The sequence below is a fragment of the Cygnus olor genome, chromosome Z (assembly GCF_009769625.2).
Source record: "Cygnus olor isolate bCygOlo1 chromosome Z, bCygOlo1.pri.v2, whole genome shotgun sequence".
Classification (NCBI taxonomy): Eukaryota; Metazoa; Chordata; class Aves; order Anseriformes; family Anatidae; genus Cygnus; species Cygnus olor.
In genome coordinates, this window is record NC_049198.1 from 39001044 (window position 1) to 39025009 (window position 23966).

General features: G+C 35.8%; 1 protein-coding gene across 3 annotated transcripts in view; it reads left to right on the plus strand.

The window, feature by feature from the left end:
• Positions 1-23966, plus strand: part of TRPM3 (transient receptor potential cation channel subfamily M member 3) — a 485203-nt gene that overhangs the window by 304347 nt on the left and 156890 nt on the right. The gene's annotated exons all lie outside the window — the stretch shown is intronic.

Sequence of the window (23966 nt, forward strand, 5' to 3'; positions counted from 1 at the left end):
TGCCCTAAACACCAAAAAAAAAAAAAAAAAAAAAAAAAAGAACCTACAGGTTCTCAGCCTGTTGAATTCAATATCTATTCTCTTTGGTGACAATCAATTGCATAAAAGTGGTTTTAGGATTTTATTAAATGGCCACAGCCTTTAAAGATTTATACAAATGTGTGTTCTGATTTTGAATATTACAAAATATTTGAGGGTGAAACATAATTCCTATTAGCAAGCTCAGCTAGTCACAACAGAGATTTTCAAATTTACATCAGATTCAAGATCTTTTGACAACAGTTGACTTTTCTTCTAATATCCTCCCTCCCTTCCCCCCCCCCCCCCCCCTTTTCTTTTAATAACAAGATTTTTCTTTCCTAAGAGAATAAATATCCCTGTGTCAAAATAACAACATCATGCCATTCAGTCCTGACAAAGCTAAACAAGTATAGGTAGTGACTTTCTTCTCCAAATCTGTGATAGTTGCTACTAATGGTATGCTTTTTGCGTTCATTTCTATTAAGGAGAATCAGGTAGATGAACTGCTTCATTTTAAGACTCAGGCATCCTGGTATCTAAGGCTAGTATTGACGTCTAGTAAGTTTATGTTTTGTACAGAGATGGGTTAAGGTATGAAACTAAGTACTTTAAAATCTGCAGGTTACTGATTTTAAGTACAGTGTAACTACGGATAAAACTTAGAAGTGATAAATTTTAAATGAATAGATGGCTTGGTATTTGTACTTATGGAGTGTGGGCACGTACATTCAAAAATTTCTTGCCTTTGAAAAACTCAGATTACATAAAATTTCATCACACCACTGTGGGAATTTTTCTTTTTGTATTGTTGCAGTAAGAGACAGGTAGAATATATGGATAATAATGAGAGAAAAATCTGTAAAAATGTTGTTTAAAAGTGTACCATGGGACGCAAGGTTTGTTATTAAAATTCTTAGCTTATCTTCTTTTTCTACAATATTGACACAGTGAAAATGTGTAACAAAGCCATAAATGAGCTTCTAGATTACTTCCGTGACTCACTTTGGAAAGCTCACAAGAGTAGCAAGAAGTCGTCAGCTTTTTGTAACTCTCCAGTTGCAACTGTGAGAAGTAAAGGTGTCATTTAGACAATGATTTCCAAAGCAAGCTGCCAAAGAGAAGATGGAATGAGGTTTCAGGGTTGTGATGTTCACTGTCCCCTGAAGTACACAATTCCTACTGAAACAGTAGCTATGGAGTGGATGGGAAATGGTGAGCCAGGATTTTCTGATGAAAAGAAATGTTTAAAGGCAAATACGGGACTTATTTGCTTTTTCCTCCAAAGATGAGCTCCACTCCATATCAGCAGAAACAAATTCTGAGGAATGTTCTGGTTTTGTGCTTCGAACCAGATGATTTTGTCCCTGGAAGATCACTTTGAGCTTTTATACGTTTAACTGTTTTTCAGATCATGACATTGTAACTGAAAGAGGTAATTTTATAGTCATAGATATGTGTACACTGCAATGCAGAATGTGGTCATACTCACATTATTCTGAGAATAAACACATTTAAAGCAAAGAACATGTCTGCTCTGAGCCTGTAGCTTATGGGTTTTAAACTTACAGAAGTCCTATGGATATCAAGTTCTTAGAGGTATCTTAACATCTTAGTTTCTATAATGTACAATTGAGAAGTCCAAGTTTATATCATAGAATCCATCTATCTATGCAGAAAGTCTAAAATGAAGAATATTGAGAACTATTTTTTTCAGAGCATCATTGTTGCTGTTTTACATACTCTTCACTTTGACAAGCAAATTATACCTGTATTCAGATTCTTTAAAATTGCAATTTAGTGAAAAGAGGCACATAAAATTCCACAGTCTTGTGAAGTGACTTCACAAGAGGGTAATCCAGACACAAGTATTTTTCATAAACAGGTTTAAGCTTCTGAGGTTTAGAGTCTAATTTTCATAGATGTAATTTTCTGATTCTCAGCTGAGACTCTTGCAGGCACGGACTGACATAAAATACTGGTACTTGTGACAATCAATGAAGAACCCTTGTGAAGGAAGCATTTAGACTTCTTCCTTTTGATGAAGAATCTAACTTTCAGAGATTAATTTGAAATGTTCACTTAAAAAAAGATACTTCACCTGCACCCAGGTAATAGCTTGGGGGCAAGTCTGCCGGAGAAGCACGGGCTGCTGTAATCAGCATTGTCTCTGTGGCCAGCTTCCAACATCTCCAACACCATAGAAGTAGAGAAAAGCAGATGCAGTTATCCTCCTCCCTCACATCTCTTTTCCTTTACTATCAGTGTTCCTTTGGGGCTGCTGAGGTACCAGTCTAGTGCAAAAGTCTATGCTTTTGCAGCAGTGACCTTCCTGCACTCTAAAGGAGTACTGTGTTTTCTCCATGCATGATTAAGAAGTGCCAAGAGCACTTTAAAACCTCAGAGATTGAGTGTTTCTTTATCTTTTTCTTTTCCATTTTCTTCTTTTATTTTATTTTATTTTATTTTAAGGTGTAAAATTACTGGGAAAACATAAAAGGGAAAAGGAAGAGAGGAGTATTCCCAAATGTGTTACAGTGCACTACTCTGGGTTGCCAAGAAATCAGACTTCCCTACATAGCAGCAGCCACTCTACCTTGAGCTGTCATTCCTGCCTGCAGACTTTTCAAGCAGATGTTGCAGACTTGACCTTCATTCATGCTGTGAATCTCTGATTTTCACTGGATTGCATAAGATGAACCAGTTCACTCATTGCTAGTTTTAATATGTTCTATTGCATCTCCTCTCCCTGGAGATGAAGTAGGGGAAATATTAACACTCTTAGCTTCACTTTATTGCAGATTCTTGATACCTGAAGAGAACTTAGGAAACTCCATTAAAGATCACTAAATTCAATCACTGAAGCCTGATACATACAAGTATTTCCAGCACTGAAATAAAAACAGACATATTCAGGGTGGAATTAACCTCTGCATCACTGATGCACACTACTAATTTTGGTGGCTTTACCTGTCAGAAACTAAGAGAAAGGTTTGGGCAAACATAGTCCTCACCTTATGTTGTTTCAGAAGATGAAAGTAAATTTTGGATACTCTCCTTATTTTATCTCTGAAATTCATCTCTACTAAAATATTTTTTTCTATTCTGTCTACCTAAAAATAGCAGAAAATATCAGGAATTTCTAATACATATTTTTAATTATTTTTATTATACTTGGTGTGACATATCTTATTTATAGAATGTAGACTAAATTGTTCCTAGCATAAGTAACAAACCTTTGTGCTGGTAAACTTACCTTTCTATAATAAGGCAAGCTATTATGAATAATTTTGTTTATAGGAAAGGTAGCAAAGTTTATCAACAGTAATAGCAGTGATTAAAGTGTACTTATTCATTCTTTCACCAAGCCAGTAATAAACAGGTTTCACTCTACAGTAATGCAAAACTAGTGCAAACATAGTTGTATAGACCATACCTGTTGTGTGCAGCCACTAGAGCAACCTTTTTCCACAGTTACCAGTCTGCAAACATAGCCAGAGTCATGCATTAAATGAGTAATTGGAGCTATCTCTGTATGACTCTGCACTGTGCCTTTCTTCACACTTCCCCTAGTTTAACCAGAACTTCTGGCTAAAATCAAGAGCCATTTTGTTGTCACATCTTCTCTATCATAGAAGCAGAGAGATTTTTCAAGGTGATTTAGACAGTTGTTTTTGGTCAGTTATTTTCTTCCCTTAAACCTTCATATCCAAGACTTGCTAAGAATGATTTTTTTTCCTAAAACAGATGGCATACTAGAACATACAGTATATTAGCATTTACATGATCTATTATTTTCAATTAAATCTTGAATTATCATTTCCTAGCAAGTCAACATTCAAAAGCAACAAGAATGATATCTTATTTTAGAAACTAAAACTTTTTAAAATAAACTTTTAATAAATTACTATTTAATGAGTCACTGACTGTACTGAGTACAAGATTTACAAGATTATTCCCTAAGTTTTCATAATCTTTCCCAATATTGTGTTTCAACAGAGTAGTTGTCAGATAAAAATAAATAAATAAAATAATAATAATAATAATAATTAAAAAAAAAAAAAAAGAAACTCTTGGGAAAATAAATGCACATAAAATAACAACTTAAAATGTTGCAGCAGGTATCTTTTTTTTTTCAGGGGGTGGGATCAAAGGAAGCAGTGATGGATTTTATCTAGACATTTGGTAAGACATTTTTGATGCTGGCATTAATTTATTCTATTTTAAAATTAAATCAGTTCAAGAGACTGACGTTGGGGTCAAGTTAGTTACTAAGTTTGTTGAACCATAGGCTTCTCTGTATATAAGAAAATTACTTCTCTGAAAATATTTAAGCTACAAGCCCTGTCATACTGTCACAGTAGCCCAATGTGAATAGGTAAATATTTCATTCAGTGTTTTAGGCGGGCTTTTGTTGTTTTTGCTGTTTGTTTTTTTTTTTAATTTATTTATTTATTATTTGTTTATTTTGGTTTTGAAGGGAGAGAGGGAGAGAGCAACAAATTAAAATAATTAATTCACTTCACTGAACAATAGTTAGCAGAGCTTAGAGGTTTCAATTAGCCACAGTTTAATAAAGGTACTAATCTGTATTAAATTAAGTCCTTCAAGGGCTCAAACTGAAACAAAGAGTAAGTAGTAATCAGCAAGTCCTGACTGGGGGGCCTGCTAGGACAGATAGCTGGAATGTGCTGTGTAATCAAATTCCAGGAGATTCAGGAGATTTACACCTTAGCAAAAAAAAATAAAAAAATAAAAAATAAAAAGAGAGAGAGAGAGAAAGAAGGAAATAGACCATGTTTTTAAGTTGTGGATTTTTTCCATCACTAGATTTTAATATCCAGCATATTCAGAACTGAATATTCTAAAAACCAGAACAAAACAAAAGCATTAAAACTCTTATTACTAAGTCAAAACAAGAAAGTAATTTAAAACTACTTAATTCTACTTATTTGCCCTCTCTGTGAATGACCTTCATTATAGATCTTTGCAGAAAGTAAGACTAAGCTCCTGGACTGGGTGTTTTCTGTCTCTGTACTATGAGTATTCACTAAATTAAGGATCTCTAATTAGCTTCAATTTGTATTTTTTAATTCTTTCCAGAACCGTCTGTAACACCACAAGCTGTACTCAGCTTAGAGTGCTGGAGCGTGGTAGTATTTTTTACCCTAAGTACATATCCTATATGTATATTTGACTGTATGTAGAACTTTATGAAGTTCAGAATGATTAATATTAGCACTATGTCGTCATTTAACAGACTATATTTGGTTTGTTTATATTTAATAAATGGCCCATGCCGCCTTGTTTTCTCAAGTACTTTCAGCACAAAATAAACTTCATACACGGATATGATCTGATTTCTGTCATTCCAGACCTTTGCATAGGTCTTATAACAGGCTAAAGTTAAGAATAAAACACATTACTTATTAGGAAAGTCCGTATCACTGTGTCTATAGACTCAAAGTTGAACTTCAATCAGTGGATAAAAAAATTGTCTATTTTACCAATTCTGTCTTACCCTTCAATGACACTGAGCTCTACCTTAGCCTTTGATAAGGCTGAAATACTGAAATAATAATTCCCATACCAGCAGTATTAATATGGTATACTACATAGTCTAAACTATATCCTACATCACAGCTCTGCTTTCTCTCATATATCTTTTCAAGTAAAAAGATTCAGCTCTGAATACCCAGTCTGACCAGCTGCATAAGACAGGCCATAGCAACACTTATTTCCTTGAGCCAGTAGCTTACAGCTGAGGTCAGGTCCACCTTAAGGAAGTCATCCAGGCTTTCAGAGGGAGAAGGAAGGACTGACTAACCATTAGAAACAGTTTCAACACTTCATAGAAAGTTGTTCCCCAGAATGTGTGTTTCTGTTCACATAAGATATTTTACTTGATACTGCAGGGGAGGGGAAAAAAAAAAAAAAAATAGCAGAGATCTCTCTCTTGTTTTCATGTTCAAATGCCTGCACAGCACTGTGCAAGGCCACTTCTTGTAATGGTGCAATAATTGTAAGCTTACTAAAATATTTCTCAGACCTCTTCAAATGGCTATCATCTGTCAGCTGCCTTTACCACAACTGTTTTCAAATTTGTGGGGAGAAAGAGAGCAGGTTCAATCCCAGATGGTGGAGTTATAGTGCAATGAAGGTTTTCAACACTTTGCCAGGGGACAGAGTTTCTTCCCAATGTTTTACTTAGTTTATTCATCTTTGCAGTTTACTTCTAGACTGATGTAAAGCAGACCCCCCACCATATTTTTGTTTTGTATATACACCTTTGCAAGGATTATGGTGTATAAGGAAGCACTCAATTATGGTAACAATGTGAAAGCATGGGGCTTGTTTTCCTCAGTGTTAGGCTCCAGTCCTTCAGATTTTCCAAAGTCATAGCACAGTGGGTTGCCCAGATAGAGAAATTTGCAAGGATTTGGGATTTAATGAGGCCCACCCATGTTCACTTTAAAATAGCAAGCCTAATATTAATTCAAGGATTAGAAATGGAATTGTAGAACTGGTTTAATAGTCTTTTTAAGTCAAAGTCAGAATAAGCTGAAAGAACACCTTTCAGTAAAGCTTTCAAACATTAAGCAAAGCTAAATCCATAAATTAAAACAGGATTAAATAAATTAAACATAAACATAATTTAAACATAAATTAAAACAGGAAAAGCTGGTGAAATATTTGCTGTTTTATATATTGTAGGTAATAACTGTGTGTTAATACATATCATGGTTAGTACAATTAAATTCTGATATAGATCATATTTAAAGTTGTTTATTACACAAGAAATTAAAAATAAAATCCTGCCCAAGTTTTTATATTATCATGTCTTTTCTTCAACAAACCATTAAAGTAAGACACTCTGTTCAGATCAAACAGGAAACAATGAAAGCACCTGCTTAAATTACATTTTCTGTGATTTTCTTTTTCTTCTCTGTGTTTTAATAAGAAATTCTTTCTCAAAGGTACTATTTGCCTTCTGGTTTGACTGTGAATATCATGAAATTTTACTTATAACTTCATATTTGGTGATTGGTTTTTGTTATTAGAGAATATTATGTGTTTACTATAAATGCATATTCAGGACCAAACTTCAGGAAGAAAAAGGAGTAATTGAAACCTGTCCACCAAAAGGAGAAAAATAAAAAAATGAAATAAAATTTTAAAAAAAAAAGCTGCTAAGATCTTTATTACACACGCCTCTTTGAAAAGAAAAGGTGTGTGTTTTTAGAGTCATACTTGAGTCACAGAACAGATGGGATAATGATTGCATATACATCTAGATATGATTGAATATATTTTACTTCTTTTGCCTATTAAGAAAATGCATGTTGAGTTACAATGTGAAATTTTACACGTCACAAGGACAGACAGGTACTTGTGGTATTCATAGAGCTGTATGATTAAAAATATACATATATATATCCCGCATCATGTATTTATATACAATGGGGTTCAAGATTTAAAAGTGTCAGAGTTATCCACTTCTAAATTTTATTTGTGTGAAATTTTCCCTTTTTTGGAACACTGCAGTGTTCTTGGTTCAGGTAGGATGATTCCTTTCATCTGAAAGGAAGGAAGAGCTGATAGTGCTAGTCACAATCATTTTTATTTTTTAATTGAAGCTAAGTTAGTATAAATTGTTAACAGAAAAAAAAATAATAATGCTTCATTGCAGAAGAAGTAAATGAGCAGTGAACATCAACTGGAGCATACAACCCAGATGAAAAATATTTTAGCACAACAATGAACTTTGAGTTCTGAAGTGTATAGAATCATAGAATCATTAAGGTTGGGAAAGACCTTCAAGATCATCTGGTCCAACCATCACCCTTCTAATATCACCCACTAAACCACGTGTAGTTATGATTCTGACTCAAAAGTATTAGAAAAATAGTGAAAATTCTTTGGCATAAAAATAATAGTGGTTGTCTGTTGACCTTTAACCGTATGTGTATGGCATGGAAATCTTATGGTCTAAATAATGTCAGAAACTATAAATATGCCACAGATACTTGCATGACTTATTTCTGCATTAATGAAGCAACATAGTTTGCAAAATATCTGATCTGAATAAAAAAAAAAAAAAAAGAATTACATAATGCTATAAACATCTGGAGTAGAAATATACCTAAAAACAGAAGCAAAATTAATTGTAGCTCTATGAGGGACCATCTAACTGTTTCAGATTTGCTGAACTGCGGTATTTTAAATATGCTGCCTACATTAAAGCATTACACATGCTTCACCCATGACAACATTATGTGTTCAAAGCATAGGGAAAGTGCACAAAAGCACAGTTTCTTGTACTGCTCTCAGAATCTAAATCAGAGTTTATCTGACAATGTTTCAAATTCATCATTCACTCCATGTGTACATAAATGCTTATATTCTCAGAATAGTTTCAACTATTTCATTCACAGTTATGCAAATATTCTATAGGTATTTTTATAAGGAAAATGTACCTATAAGATATTAGAACATTTCTGAGGAATTCAGGAATTTAATTATTGAATTATACTTTGCCTGCATTTTTTTTCTTTCTTACATCATTTCTTTCTTAATTCTGGTATGAAATACTACACTAGGTTGACATCTGAAATTTGGATATTATTTTTCAGAAAAAAAAAAAAAAACAGTTGTCAAAAATCTCCAGGCTCTTGATGGAAAAAAAATAAATAAATAAAATCTGCTGTCTATACTCTTAAGCCATGTACTCCTAGATTCTAACAATGCCAAAATATTATAATGCCTACATCCTTAGGAAATTAAATATTGTAATACCAAATTTTCTCAGAAATGTTTTTAAAAGAAAAGTAACTGATACTTCAGAGAATGTTTTCATTTTCAGAAACAAACTTGTAAACAGACATTTTAGAAATAGATATTTGTTAGATGTCTGCTAAAGGATATTTTTGATAAATAAAAGTTTATTTTTGTTATTAACTCCCCCCTCAAAAAAAAAGGTATCTAAGAGTTACATGGATGAAGATCTATCTTGCAGCACAGGACTTTCTCAGATATTTTCTACTGTGCTATCTCAGATGAGGCAGAGAAGAAGGATCTGCATGGGGAGGAGAGAAATAGCTATTTGTGCAGTAGTCTGGAATGATCCAAACCCTCCAAAACAGGGCTTGGGAGGAAAGAATTGCCTTGTGGCTGCAGGAGTAACTGCAACATCGAGGTGAGTGGTTCTCCATGGAAGTGCATCTTCTCCCTTTGTTCTAGTCAGACATGGGCAGGTACAAACAGAAAAAAAAATATATATATATATTTATATATATATAATTCACTTTTGAAATACATTATGTGTCTGAATTCTTTCCCCTTCCCACTTAGTACAAGCCTCAGAGTAACATCTGTGACTTAGATGTAAACTCTCACACCTGAAGTAAAGAAGTTTCAGGTGTCTACTTTCCGCATCAACGTACATGTTTGGTGAAAGTCAGCTGTGATCTCCAGTCTAAATATCCATTTTGACTTGCTGAGAAATATTTTTGTTAGCTCTGTTTGACATCAGATTCAAAACTTTCTAGAATTTTAGTCAGTTTGGTTTAAAGGAGTACATGACTGGCATCAATTATTAAACTTTTCCTTTTATTTAACTGTTAGCTAAGGTAATATATTTGATTTCAGTTCAACATATCACTGAAATAAAAGTTACAACAGAATCTGTTGTGTACACTCTTGTTTGAATAGCAAATTGAATAGCAAATTAGAGAGTGATATTGTGGTAACTTCATTCAGAATATGTCCACCGTACCTTCACAAGAACATAAGTAAGTGAGCTAATGTAGAAAATTGGCTTTCGTTTTTGTTGTCTGTGCCATTATTTTGTTATTAGATTCTAAATGATGCATTAGGTTGACACATGCCTACAATGTATCTCTCTTTTCTTTGATGTTTCTTAGGGCAGAAACCAGGAAAGTTTGGTGCTTGAAGTTCTGGGAAAACAGGAGTGAGAAATGAAGACTATAAAACACTAAATTAAATAGCTATATACATCTAAGATCTGTACTCTTCAATCTCCATGATCTGTGTAATAAATTTTGCAAGGTCAAAAAAAAGAGAGGTCGAGGAACAGACCCTAACTTGGAGCAGCACCCTGTCTGTCTATGCACTGGTGAATCTGACACAAAGATAGTCACAAGTATAGCTTAGAGACCCTGGCTGAAGTTTTAACAAACTCTGGGGACCAAATTCTCCATCTGCCATGCTGCGTTTATGGCTTGGAATCCACGTTTTAGTTCCCAACCTATTACTGTGATTGCCGAAATTTGCTGTAGTTAGTGCTCTAAATGGTTTCTAATATCAGTGCTGATTGTGGATTACCATGCATACAGGATACAGTGATCATTCTCTGTCTGTATAATATCTAATTTGATATACAGGAAAATTTAGGAAGTGAATGACCACGATTCATAATGCATTACAACCTCATCACAATGGAGGACCATCTTCATATTTGTGAAGATAAACTCCATAGGTTCTGCCATGTTGTTCTCCAGACAAGATTAAGTTGGCACCAAAGTTCAGTGAATCAGAATAAACCACAGTTTGTTGGTGACAGCTGTCCCACAATAAGGGCCTTGCTGAAAATCTGTGCTGAGCTTTGTAGTCATTTATGGCCTCTGGGGTTGTCTGCTGTGCCGCAGCATTTTGGAGCCTGAAGGTGATTCAAGCATCGCCTTCCCAGTCTCTTTCCCATGCCCAGTTGCCCAGTTCTGATATCAGTTCATATTCCTGGAGACTTTTTTTTTTTTTTTTTTTTTTTTAATAAGAACTGGAAATCAATGGTAAACAAGGAATAATATTGTTTTCACCTTGGCAAGTTCATCATACCAGATTTCCCATAAAAAATAAGACACATTAATTAGCCTTTTAGTTTATGAAAATTTTGGCCCTTTTTCCTCCCATAGTGAAGGTGATTGATGCAAGGCTCTGTGCTATCATTGGAGAGTTACTATACCCTATTTTGTAAACCAGTCATCTATAATTATTTCTCCCACGTAATTCTGCTCCCCTCTTTCTCAATAACATTCATTCAATTCAACAGCACTTTGAAATTTTACATAGTGAATTAAGAAAACCTTCATAAATGGTCTCTTTATAAAGCTATTAATGAAGACGTTTGGAAAAATAAGTGTGGGTCTTTCATTGTAAGGAAAAAGTAAAAGGAAAGATAAAAAACATGCTTGCTTGTGGGAGTAATTTACTATGAGCATGTTTCTTTCATTTTATGCTTTGGAATTCTAATGTAATTTTGTATTTCAGCAATTTCTAATTATTTCTTAATATGTTAAATATTCATCCACTTGATCTAACCCTGCATTTTCTGAAATGTAACTTTTGTAGTTTCTTTTCTTGCAGAAATCTGTTCTGCTACATCTATAGTGAAAGTCCACTACTGTGCATAGATGTACAAAAAATGTGCGAAAGTTGTCAACCTAGGCAGACAGTCCTATAAGAAGCTAGAATAGCTCAGAAAATGACACACTAGTCTAGTAGGTCTCAGAGCAAACTTACAGGTCTCGGCTTGTTTCTTCTTTAAAAATGAAGATCATATAATTAAATTTACATTGGAAACTGAAAAAAAAAATTCCAAAGGTATCAACCAGAAATATTTCCATAATATTTTATCCCTCCTTCATATGAGATGTTCATATATCAGATTGTGCTATGTACAAAGAGTATGTGACTTTGCATTTTTCTCTCTGTCTGTGAAGAGCTGCTGGTATGAATTCAACAGAAAGAATGCCTGCTTCCACATCTCTCTTAGTTACTGTTAAAGTCCACATTAGTACAAAGAGATAATAGGATTTAGACCATGTTGTTAAATCTTCCTATATGATTTAAAACTGGTTCAATTTTTTCTAAGCTAATAATATAAATTCTGCTTTACTCCATTTGCCTAGTGATAATCAGAAATCATAAAGTGTTTCATTCCAGTAATTGCAGCTTGGGCTGTATGATTGTCAGGAGAAGGAAGCACAATATAGTTTATTCTATATCAGACAATTGACATTATCATATCTGAATAGTTAGTGCATATATAATTCAAAATTAGCCTGAAGTTTCACACAGATACAAAATGCCAATTAAAAATAGAATTAAGAACTACCACACATTACTCAGAAAGATTAAGAAACATCACTGCTACACTAGTCTGTGCTGCCAGGGTGAGAGTCACTACTTGAACTTTTCATCTGTGTCCTCTTTTTTTTTCTGACATAACTTGGGCAAGGTGTCTGTTCCTCCTGCCAGGATCCTACTTCTTAGTCTAATATCATAGAATCGTAGAATGGTTTGGGTTAGAAGGGAATTTAAAGATCATCTAATTCCAATCCCCCTGTCATGGACAGGGACACCTTCTTCTAGACCAGGTTGCTCTCTCACAAGAACAGAGTAGAGGGGGACAATCACCTCCCTCAACCTGCTGGCCACACTTTTTTTAATGTTGCCCAGGATATAGTTGGCTTTCTGGGCTGCAAGTGCACATTGCTGACTCATGTTGAGCTTCTCATTCACCAGTAGTCCCAGGTCTTTCTACATGGGGATTTTCTCTATCCATTCATGATGTGCCAAGGAAAGTTAATAAACAGGGGAGGCAGTAACACATTTGCCCTTGGTTTGGTGAATGAAGGTGTTTTCAAAAATGATGAGCTGTAAGGGATACCTGTATGCAGTCTCCAGAAGAGAAGGGAGGCCGGTGAGGAGGCACAGAAAGCCATAGAGGGAGAAAAAGATGTTGCCTGGCCTAGAAGGGTGTTTTGCTTTCTGGATGTTTTGCCTTCTGGGTGTTTCATACTGAATTTTTCACCTCTTGAACTAAAGGGAGCTTCCTCTTGTTAACATCTGAGAAAATTAGGAGTTCTACCCAGCAGAGCAAGAGACAGACAGAAAAGCTAATCAGCAATGTTGTCTCATATCTTGTCTTACATAATTTGCTCTTCTCCTGTTCCATTTCTCCAAAATGGTGTCTGAAGGAAGGCTGGAGTATGGTGAAACCAATAACTGCACCAAGACGCTCTTAGCAAAGGGTTCCTGTAGGGCCACATTATGCAGGAGCTCAGGAGGGATTTCAAATAGTTGTAGGGACGGAAAATTAGATGAATTGTGAACAGTAGCATATAATTGGTCCATTTAAATATTTACGCTTGTAGAACATCTGCAATCCCCATTCTGTCAGGTCATTTTATACAATTATGTGTAATTTAATTTTAATTGCTTCTTCATGTCAGCACCCACACAGTGGCTACCAAAACCACATCAATCTTTAAATCTGAAAGAACAAACAATGTTATAGCTTTCAGGCATTTGTGATGTAGAATGAGCAGTTCAGAAATCAAGTAGCTCTGATGAAAATTGGATTCAGCACAAAATACTTACATGTACATTTTAGTCTGATTTTTCATTAGAAAGCAATGAGATTTGTCTTAATGTATTTAGTTTCTTTCCTTAATTTGAGAAGGAATAGTGTTACACTTTTTTTAGAAGATAAAATCAAGCTTAGTGATTTAAGAGATAAATAGTCTGGCAGTGTTGAATGGCAGAAAAATATTTTCTGTATTTTCTGTTCACTTTCCAGTTATGTATGTACACCTACACATTTCTGTGATACCACGTTCCATTATGATTTTTTAGGCTGTGTTTGACATAAATTAGAGTTGCATATAGGTATACTTCTGTTCTGTTGGATTTTGATTAAAATTACTTGATTTTTAGAGTAGTTCTTTATAATTAGTATTATAAATGTTTTGTTGCACTGGAGTGAAATACTGGGGTTATGCTAGATACTTTTGTGAAAGAGTTAACTCAGTGCTTACAGTAGTGGTCAAGAAAAACATATAATTTTTAATAGGAATTATTTAAATTATTTGGAAAAAAGTGGATAGCAAAACAGTGAATGCCACATTACCAGTCTGTAGTTCAACATTGCACAATTCTGGTTCCTCTCAGAAGAATAAAGTGAAGAGTAAAAGGGTTGGAAAATGGCAGCAAGGACAATAAACAAAAGGGGCTGAAACAAATAGTTTCAGTGAAAGGAGAATTTGGCAAATACTTCATCTGGGAAAAAAAAATAATAAGATATCTTGAAAACCATGACTGGCATGTAGACGTGAAGATCACAGAGTCACAGAACGGTTGAGCTTGGGAGGGACCGATGGAGATCATTTGTTCCAGACCCCTTGCCAATCAGGGACACTTACAGCACATTTCACAGGATTGCATACAGGTGGGTTTTGAATATTTCCAGAGAAGGAGACTTCACAGCCTCTCTGGGCATTTTTTTCCAGCTCTGTCACCCTCATGGCAAAGAAGTGTTTCCTCATATTCAGATGGAGCTTCCTGTATTTCAGTTTGAGCCCATTGCCTCTTGTCTTATTACTGGGCACCACTGAAAAGAGTCTGGCCCAATCCTCTTGACACCCTCCCTTCAGATTTTATAGGCATTTATAAGATCCTCTGTCAGCCTTCTCTTCTTCGAGCTTAACAGGCCTGGCTCTCTCAGCCTCTCATCATATGACAGATGCTCCAGTCCCACCACCATCTTCAAAGAACTCTGCTAGACTTACTCCAGTATCTCCATGTCCTTCTTGTACTGGGGAGCCCAGAACTGGACGCAGCACTTCATGTGTGGTCTCACCAGGACTGAGTAGAGGGGGAGCATTGCCTCCCTCAACCTGCTGGCAACATTCTTCCAAATGCAACCCAGGATACCATTGGCATTTTTCATTGCCCACAAGGGCACATTGCTGACTTATGGTTAACCTGTTGGCCACCAGGACTCGCAGGTCCTTCTCCACAAAGGTGCTTTCCAGCAGGTCAGCCCCAAGCCTCTGCTTGTGCTTGGGGTTATTCCTCCCTAGGTGCAGGAGTCTGCATTTGCCTTTGTTGAGCTTCATGAGGCTCCTCACCGCCCAACTCTCCAGCATGTCCAGGTCCCTCTGAATGACAACAGTCCTGTGGCCACTCATCCCAGTTTTGTCATCAGCAAACTTGCTGAGGGTGCACTGTATTCCATCCTCCAGGTCATTGATGAATAAGTTGAACAAGACTCAACGCAGTACTGACCCTTGGGGGACACCTCTAGTTAGAGGCCTCCAACTAGACAGTGCCACTGAACACAACCCTCTGAGCTCTGCCATCCATCCAGTTTTAAGTCGACACCGCTGTCCGCTCATCTACCCCATACTTCCTGAGCTTGCCTATGTGGATATTATGGGAGACTATGAATGTAGAAGCCTTGCTGAAGTCAAGGTAGACAACATTCACTCATCCACTCAGCTCTCCCCTCATCTACCTAGCCAGTCATTTCATCATAGAAGGCTATAAGATTTCTTAAATATGTTTTGGTGAATCCATGCTGACTACTCCTGATCACCTTCTTATCCTCCGCATACTTGGAGGTGACCTCTAGGATGAGCTGTTCCATCACCTTTCCAGGGATGGAGGTGAGGCTGACTGGCCTGTAGTTGCCTGGGTCCTCCTTCTTGCCCTTTTTGAAGACTGGCACGATATTGGCTTTCTTCCAGTCCTCAGGCACCTCTTCTGTTCTCCGTGACCTTTCAAAGATGATGGAGAGTGGCCTAGCAATAATAATTCACCAGGTCCCTCAGTACTCATGGGTGCATCCTATCTACGAAGCTGGTGAAGGGCCTGGAATACTAGTCTTATGAGGAGCAGCTGAGGTAACTGGGGTTGTTTAGTCTGGAGAAGAGACGGCTCAGCGGAGACCTTATTGCTCTCTACAACTACCCGAAAGGAAGTTGTGGGGAGCTGGGGGTCAGCCTCTTCTTGCAGATAACCAGTGATAGGACCAGAGGGAACGATCTCAAGTTGAACTAGGGGAGGTTTAGGTTAGAAATTAGAAGACATTTCTTCTCAAAGAGAGTAGTCAGGCATTGGAATGAGTTGCCTAGAGAAGTGGTGGCATCACCGTCCCTGGGGGTGTTTAAGGAAAGGTTGGATAAGATGCTTAGGGACATTGTCTAGTGGGTGATATTGGTGGTAGGGGTATGGTTGGACCAGATGATCTTGAAGGTCTTTTCCAACCTTAATGATTGTATGATTCTATGATTTGTGGGTGTCAGGTTTGCCTAAATGATCTCTAACCTGGTCCTTTTCAACTGAAAAAAAGTCCTTCTTTCTCCAGACATCCTCTCTCGTCTCTAGGGTCTGAGATTCCTGAGGGCTGGCCTTAGCGGTGAAGACTGACGCAAAGAAGGCATTCAGTAGTGTTGCCTTCTCTGTATCCTTTGTTACCAGGGCACCCACACCATTCAGCAGCGGGCCCAAATTTCCCCTTGTCTTCCTTTTAGCATTGTTATATTTGAAGACGACCTTCTTCTTGTCCTTGACATCCCTTCACAGATTTAATTCCAAATGGCCTTTGATCTCCATTGTCACATCTCTGAATACTCTGTTAATGTCCCTCTATTCCTCCCAAGTGGCCCATCCTTTTTTCCACATTCTGTATACCTCCTTATTCTGTTTGAGTTTTGCCAGGAACTCTTTGCTCATCCATGCAAGTGTCCTTCCTCTTTTGCTTGCCTTCTTGCTCGTGGGGATTACTCTGATCTTGAGCTAGGAGGAAGTGATGCTTGAATATTGACCAGCTCTCCCGGACCCCTCTTCCTTCTAGAACCTTAACCCATGCGATTACTCCAAGTAGGTCCAAGAAGAGGCCAAAATTTGCTCTCCTGAAGTACAGGATTGTGATCCTATTTTTTGTCTTGCTTCCTCCTTGTACGATCCTGAACTCCATCATCAGGCTGGATGGACATTGACTCTGCAATACCTCTCTCAATACAGGAACACCATGAGAAAGTGTGAGTCACATTCAAAGCAAAATGAAGGAAATAATTCCACCTGCAGCAGGAAGAAGGATGTTATGGATGTTGAAAATCTACATGAAATCAGGAGATAATTTTGTGGAGAAAAGCCGACAAAGTAATACAGAACACAGAAATCACAACAATGCAGGAAGTCCATAAGCAAAAAAAAATAGTTGCAAGCTGAAAGATTATTACAAAAAAAAAAAGTATTATGTACCTTTGCCTCATTTTTCCTTTTCCCTAGTACTTGTTTATGGCGCTCACAAGTGACACAATAAATGAACCCATCATTTGATCAAGTTAATGCTCAAAAAAAAATTATTTTCTTCTTTAAATAATTATAGCCTGATGATAAATTTAGTAAAAACTTAAATAGTTATCCTGGTTTCAACTAGGATAGAGTTAATTTTCCTCCTAGTAGCTGGTAGGGTGCTGTGTTTGGGATTTAGGATGAAAATAATGTTGATAACACACTGATGTTTTAATTGTTGCAGAGCAGTGCTTACACTAAGCCAAGGACTTTTCAGCTTCTCACTCTGTCCTGCCAGTGGGCAGGCTGGGGGTGCAGCAGGAGCTGGAGGGGACAGACCCAGGACAGGTGACCCAAACTGGCCAAAGGAGTGTTCCATACCGTCTGACGTCATGCTAAACAATATATAGGGGTGGCTAGCCGGGATGGGGGGGCCATCTGCTCAGGGATAGACTGGTCATCGGTCAGCGGGTGGTGAGCAATTGCATTGTGCATCACTGGTTTGTACACATTGTTAGTAGTAGTAGTAGTATAATTATTTTTTTTCTTTTCTTTTCTGTCCTAATAAACTGTCTCTATCTCAACCCACAGGCCTCATTTTTCTGATTCTCTCCCCCATCCCAGAGAGGGAGGGGGGAGGGTGAGCGAACGGCTGTGTGTTGCTGAGCTGCCTGCTGGGTTAAACCACAACAATAGTTCACCAAAGAAACATCATAAATGAAGTCATTAGGCTTAATTCTTCTGTCCATATGCCAGTACCCATAAGACGGAAATAAAGGAACTTTTAAAAAGTACTCTTTACAACATACCTTTCATTTTAATCAGCTTTTCTCTAAAATCTCCTCCTTGAATTCCTATTGATTTTGAGGAAGTCTGTGGGAGCCTTTATGTTTACACAATTCTTGGACCTAATCATTCTCTCTGATTCTTTTTGAAACATCTATTAATCTTTCCAGTTATTTAGCAATACCATGATAATAATGGTGGATACATATGCTCAGTGTATAAAATATTTTGAAAATATATAAAGCACAAATAAATATTTGCATAGTGGCACTAGCAAAGATGTACAATTTTCTTTTCTATTAATTTATTTAAATAAGAATGTCAGATGGAATGCTTAAAATTATATATTATTGAGAAAAAAAAAATAGTTCCTGATTGTTTTAAAATTACTCTGTTTCATCTAAGTACAGTATTAGGATTTACATCTGGTAAATAATGACAATAGAGAAATTCTATAAAGTCTTGTATTAATGAATAGCTGTATTCTATGACCTCCTAGTCTGTCCTTGAGACAGCTTGATTTTCAAGACTATTCAACGATGTTCTTAAAACTCTGGTGATAAAACGTTTATGGAATCAGAAGAAAAAATGTACAGAAATGGTAAAAACCAGTGGGTAAAAACCTGATGGCCAGCCTCTAAGCTGCCACTGGTAATAAAAATCTGTTAGAAACTGAAACATTTTTGGGTGGTCTAATGATCCATGTAGCTTAATACCCAAAAAGGTAAAATCCTAATGCTTCAAGCTAGGCGTAAAACTTCCTGTAATGCTTATAACTGGACAACACTGAAATGGGGGATAGAAATTTTCCTCAAGCACAACTAGTAACAACATTATGTTGAAGCATTGCTATCCTTTGTACTAACTTAACTATAAAAGTTTACTAATACAAGGTCCTTACTCAGAGGCAGTTGGATTTCCAAAAGTGCCCATTTGATTAAAGTAAACTAATCCACTCAAATTGCAGTAGCACTGATGTTATTCAGTCACCAGATGTTCCTGCAAATCCTATCTGTAATTTTCTTCAGTAATATTCCATTGCCTGACCAGCTGCTCTGCGCCACTGAAAGGTAGAGAAAAGCTTGTAACACCTCTCTTGTGATGAACCTGTTTTATAATCTAGTCGCTTGTTGGAGTTTAAGAAAGTTGGGAATCAGAGGATTAGAACTTGCTCCATCTCTGGTCTACCACAAAAATTGAAGGATTCTAAAATTGTCATTCTTGGTGCTCTTTTTTAAAACGTCTTTAATTCTGAGGTCAGCTGTTAAACTGTTAAGCTATATTACATGTTAAATTCTACCAGAATTTATTTTCCTGATTTTTTTTTCTTGATTCATTTTTAATATTTGTTCTTCTCCTGCATCAGTACTGATTTCATTGCTAACTACTGCTTCAGAGTTTGTTTCATTAATAGTGATCTGGGTTGAAAATGTTAATAAAGTGTAAGTTTGTAGGATCAAATGTGCAGCATCCACCTCTCTAAAAGCACTTGCAGATTGTGCTGTAGAGGGAAAAAAAGAATATATATTTGCTTAACAAAAAAAAAAAAAAATCTTTGCTTATTGTTTGTATCCTTACTACTCAACAAAATACAGGTTTATCTATGCTATTGATATTTTCATCACTAATTTTAATTATAATTATAATAATAATTTTCATCATTAAAAATTTAAAGCACATTCGAATACACTACAACGAAGACAGCTGTAGTTTCCCATGGCTTCAATTGTTTATACTGACTAAGTCCCAAAAACACAACTCTAAGAGTGCTAAGAGTGCCACTGGGTGATATATGCAAGTGAGTATAGCCATTGTTGCTTGTGTTAATTTCTAAAAAGGAATAAAGATGTGGCTTTTGCCCCAGCTACATTGCAAGCTGAAACCTAAATCCCAAAATGACTTCCAGAATCTTGTCAAGTCCAAGTATGGATATTTCACTTCAAAGTCAGATTTTTGTTTTTACTCAATTTTACCCATTTTTTTCTTTCCTCCCCTCATGTTTTGTCTACCGTCCCAACCAAACCAAACTCTCTTGTGTTAAAAAGCAAGCAGTCTTTTTCTGCTGAATTCCCAGATGCATTCTTTATCTTGCTGAGCTGCTTACTAGCTCTCTTCTTGACACTGCAACTTTGTCTGTCTTTGCATCCTGCACAGACCATCTGAATCTGTGCTAATCTTCCAGGATGTGCTTGGAAACATTTCATTCTCTGTTGGTTTAAACTGTGTGGTTAACAGATCTCACAGATGATAGTTTTGTTGTAACAGCATGTGTATATACATCCATGTATATATATCCAAAAATCTCAAAGATTAGTCAGCCTTGTAGAAGCTTCTCAACATGCCTGACAGTATAAGAAGTTTAGAATTTGATGCATGTGCTCATTCTGGTAGATCATGTGTCCAGCAGAGCTGGACATGTGGGATTGTTTAATGCTTGTGTCTATCAATGCAATAGGCAGCCAGCATATTTTTCAGGTATTAGATAGCAACCTCATTGAAAAGAAAAGGAGTATGCATATGTAGGATTTGAGAAGAATTAATCCAAATTTAGGGGGGAAAAGAGTAAAAAATATTTACTTTTGTTTGAAGCCTGAAATAAGTCATTGATTCAAAAGATATAATCGGTATGTACTAAAAAATTAATTGTTGTTCATATGAAAATGATCCTTGGAGTTGATATCACATGTGTACAGTAAAGAATTAATCTCTGACTTTGTAAACATTCTAGGTGTATTTCAAATTACTAACTTTTAATTAAGCTGAAAATAATGCAGTTACTTTTCTCAGAAAGACAAAAAAATATGCTTATAATTTTCTGAAAACTTACATTCGTTACAATTCAGCAACTGTGGTGAGAAACAGTGATAAACCCCAGCCTCTCTGGAAAAATGCCATTGTTGATTAATTGTAATATATTTCAGCTGTGTATAGATTTCTCACAGTTACCCAATAAACACACTGGTTTCATTCTTTGGAGATTAACAATCTCTCTAGTGTGCTTAGGTTCTTTCTAGCTTAATACACTGTTTCTTTTGAAGGATTTGTTTTCATGGATTGAACTTTAAGGACTCGGAGCACCTTATCACACTTTCACAAGCTTGCTTTCTGAGGGGGAATGAAGAGGGGGAAAAAAGCCTGTCACTGCTTGTGTCAGTCAAAACCAAGCTCTCAGGGGATTTGTTTTTCTTTTGGTGTCAGATCAGATGCTCAAATCAAGGGGCATTCAGGGGCTATGGAAGCATGTCCACTGGACCCTTAATGAGGCTAATCCTGTGGCAGCACATTCCAAGCAACTCATGGGCACAAGGCCTCTGCTCGTGCTCCCATCCCTGCACTGCAGATGGGCTGAACGCCTTGTTCAGGGAGTGGTCACAAATGTGTTGTTAGCAATGACCGGCAGCAGCGTAATGTGGACAGCAGAGTTTGCTCCAGGATAGACTTAAACACCAAGTTTAATACTCAGGTAAAGAAGAGGGGGCAAAAATGGTCTTGGCGGGATTTTGCATGCAGCTAACAGAGGTATTTAACTGAGATCCAATCTAAGAGTAAACTAAATTCAAGCATCAATAATAGTATGTACTTTAGGAGCTCACTATGGATGTTAAATTGTTTTATGAACTAACATTGAAGGAGAATTTGTGAGATAACTAAAAGAGAAAATAAGCTTCTTGCTCTGCTATTTTTGAAAATATTTTTCCAAACTATTTACTGCTCTATAAATTCATATGATAAACAAGAGTTTAATAGTGATAATTTCCACAAGTTATTCTAATTCTGCTATGAAGACGCTACTGCAAGTAACATAATTGTAATTATAATTACTTTACCTCTGAACCTTGTATTTTATTGCAAATGATCTCTATAACTAGCACGAGGAAGAAAACAGATGCTTTCTTTTTTCTCTGTATGAACTATGAAATGACCAAATCATAGTGCTATAAATCATTGGTGCTTTATATGGGTCAGGTAGGATGGTGTATTGTTTAAGATCTAAATTCCAGAAAATCTTTTTCTTTTTTTTTTTTTCCCAATTTGAATAAAAAGCTTTTTAAAACAGGTTATTACTTTTCATTTTTGCATTTGAAGAGGTATGATGAAGATTCTATTGTAATTTGTTATCACATTTAGCATAACTGGATTTCTTTTCTACAAGAGAAGAGAGTATGAAAGAGTACAATAACAAATTTTACAGTTTCTTTTTTTTTTTCAATAGCATGTTTGTATACATTCACTGAAAAAAAAAAAAAAACTGTTAATACTGGATTTTTTTGTTTGAAAAATTGAATTACTGGCCATCTTTAGAAAAGATACATTAGATCTATCTAGCAAGTAAATTTAACAAGGTAAATTGTTTGCAGACAAATATTTGAAAGGTATATATTTAATAATGGATATTCTTTAGTGATTTATCACAAAAGGAATGAGACTCATATTGTATGGAATTTCTGCACTGAGAGCTGATTTTTGATGCCAAATAATAAAAGTTAGCATAAAAAAAGTTTTTCACTCATAACAGAAGATGTTATTAACATGTAGTTACTTCTACAACAAACAACAAAGAAGATAAAACTGACATTTGTCTGTTTTGTTTTTTGGGGAGGTGTCATTTCAAAAAGTTATTTTCTATATACAACAAAGGGTATTCACAAAGATGCAGATTCTTATCAATGTAGCTCTTAAGGCAATATAGAAAACTTTTGTACTCTTGGAACTCAAATACATGAAATTTCAAGAATTTATACAGTAAAGTATGTAATTTCAAATGTTAGTATTGCAGTACTTGAATAATAACTGTAACTCCTTTTCTTCCTCTACAACGCTCCACAAGAAGGAAAGCCCTAATTTTCCCACATATTTTTGCTTCAAATGCCTGCAGTAAGAGGGTCAAGTGAAGTTCATAATGCCCACTCAGAATGCCTTGAGAAATCTAGATAGATTTTAAAAAGGCTTTCTTTGACAAATTGAGAAATTACTCAATGGTACACTGGATTTTAAGCTGATTTCATTCTATATTATGTAATGTTGTGATGATGGTTATGATTATTAATGCCTGCATACAAGGCTTTAAACATTAAAAAGTTAAAAGTTCAATGTAATCTCCTCTATGCATATTACACCTTTTTTAGCTTTTTCAGAATCCCTATATAAATTTCCTTAGCTTAAACATGAAAATAAAATAAAATAAATAATAAAATAAAATAAAATAAATGTCCCACATTCTGTAATAGATTAACTTTCTATTTGCATATAGTAAGGAACAACTGTCAAATACAGATCTATTTAATAATTTTAATAGGCTTGTTTCCCTGACTGTAAGAGTCTTGTCAGGGTGTCTGCAGAACATGAACTCTACCAGGCTTTTACAAATAAAAATGCAAGTAGAGCAAAGAGAAAATATTGTTATGTAACATGACTGACCACTAATTCCCATAAGGAATTATGTTCTGTGAAAAAGGTGAAAGATCAACTTTTTACGCTTTGTGAGTAAGGTGTGAGGAAGCTAGTTAGAAATGGTTATTTTGGTACTTTATTCTAGTGACGTTGACTCAATAACTTTTCAAAGTTTATAGGGATTTCTAAAAGTCCCAGAAACACATGCTTCTGTCTTTGAAAATAATAGTAGGACGTTGATTTAGCTGACAAAAGTTGGCATTAGATAGTAGATAGGGAATTATACAAAGGTAATTTCCTGTTTTATCTTTCTGTAGATGCAAGGTGCTCAGATTTCATTTAAATTACCTAAAGTCCATTTCACACTACTTAACAGTTAAGTGGCTTTTCATAGTTCTTATAGTTCTGTTTATGGTGTGCAATCAAACAGATATATATTTTTTTTATTTTATCTGTATGTACTACATTTTTAAAGGAAAATTTCAACTCCTTAGTAAATGGAACAATTTAATTCTCTTTGGGGGAATGTTTTAGATACTTTCCCAGGATTCATATTGCATGGAGTGAGCACTGTCTAGATTATTTTAAAGATTTCTGGATTCTGAAGTTTTCTCTTTTGTTGTTGTAGTTGTTGTTGTTTTGTGGGTGTTTTGTTTTTTTTTTGTCTGTTT